The 1,773-nt window shown below is 32.1% G+C and overlaps 1 pseudogene; it reads right to left on the reverse strand.

Annotated features, from left to right (window-relative positions):
- Positions 1 to 337: 337 nt before the first annotated feature.
- On the reverse strand, positions 338 to 1,457 carry LOC100776928 (farnesyl pyrophosphate synthase 1-like; annotated as a pseudogene).
- Positions 1,458 to 1,773: the final 316 nt, after the last annotated feature.

Below are 1,773 nucleotides of genomic sequence, written 5' to 3' on the forward strand. Positions count from 1 at the left end.
AACTTGACATGCATGATTGTCCAACAACATGAAGCAAGCTTTGATAAGTTTAGTTACCATTTGGAAGCTTTGGACCAATCGAACAATATGTCAAACATATCTATAACTTGAAGGCACTATCAAAATTCATTGGAGGTAAAGATGTAAATTTTAGATTAGATGCATTATAAATGAAAAACAAAGAAGGAAAGGGTTCAAGTTATTAATAAACCTGATGAAAAAGCACCTGATTATTATGGATATAAAGAATAGTAGTAGAAATGAGAAAAAAAATGAGGAAAGATCATTATCAAATAATGGATTTTCTGCATCAAATAAAGGATTGTCAAATAAGAACATCAATTTTTAAAAAATTGCAAGCCACAGAACATGATACTGCTCTAGATACTAGATAGAAATCAGAACTCTAGTTTCTATTGCATGGTCAACAATTTTGGTCCTCGCCTTAAGTTGACTCTACTTCTGCCTCTTGTAAATTTTAGCCAAAAAGGACTTCAATACAACTTGAACTGCTTTGCTAGGATGAGCTTCAATGGAGGATACAAGCTTCACATAGCTCCCACTCTCGTACTCCTCAAATACACCCTATTCATTCGGATTGAGAGTGAATAATCCAAAGAAAATCAGCATCTATCATGATGTGCAGAAATTTTTGCAACTTCATTTGCATTACTTTCTTGCAAAATGTGTGGAAATGCTATTATTTTTTTGGCATCTTAATTCTGTTTTCCTTATTGTTTTGGCTAATAGGTCATTTTAATACGTTGATATTCCAAAGATGCATGTTAGTAGTAACTTTTCCCAAAAAATTATAATTATTAGAGCTATATACAAATGAAGTTCAAACCTGAAGATTAAGCTCATTGTATAGGGCCTTTACTTTAGCAACATTTTCTGGATCTGGCTTACCATAGTTCTCCTGCAAACCACAAAAAAATAGTGACTTATTGCAGTCTAATCATGGCAGAAAATAAGGAAAGAAATAGGAAATAATAAGATGCTCACTTACTTGTAGAAATTTCTTTTGTTGTTCATTACTAAGTTCGAAGGCTTTCACAATTAACCAAGAGCACTTGAAATCTTCAATATCTGTACCTATCTGGTCCCATGGATGACAAGAATGAGATTAAAGAGAAATTGATGTTTCCAAATCCATTATCCAGAATGCTTACCTTTCCAATTGTTTGAGGATCACCAAAGCAATCCTAATAATCATCCTAAAATGAGAGGGGAAAAGGAAAGAGAAAAAAAGATAGGTTATAATACAGTAATTAAAAAATATTTCAAGCTGATAAGGGCAATATATAGACATATAACATTTTAGAGTCTAAATGATCTCTAAAGAAAGCCAAAAGGTCAAACCTATAACAAAGTATTACCTGTACTTGAAAGTATGTTCCCATCTCAACAAGAATGTTCTTTACATCAACATTTTTGTCTAGATCCTCACCCGCCATAAGCAATGCACATGCAACCTATGTAAGGAGGAGATATATATGAAGATAAGTAACAGATAGTGTATTCTAGTGTGAAAAGACTTGAAAATGAATCAAATACAAAATAAAAAAGAAATAACTTCTTTTAAGAGAAGACTCATTAGAAGCATGTTCTTTACAAAAAGAGAGAGTGGTGGATAAAGGTAACAATGCAATTTCAAACTGAATAACAAATTATAGTGTGCCTAAATAACCATTTGACATTAGTATCTCTAGGAAAAGGGACAAAGAAGAAACCAAAAGTTAGGGAGGCTATACGAAAAAAAATGTACAAGAA

The sequence above is a fragment of the Glycine max genome, chromosome 20, assembly GCF_000004515.6.
Source record: "Glycine max cultivar Williams 82 chromosome 20, Glycine_max_v4.0, whole genome shotgun sequence".
In the NCBI taxonomy this organism is placed as follows: domain Eukaryota; kingdom Viridiplantae; phylum Streptophyta; class Magnoliopsida; order Fabales; family Fabaceae; genus Glycine; species Glycine max.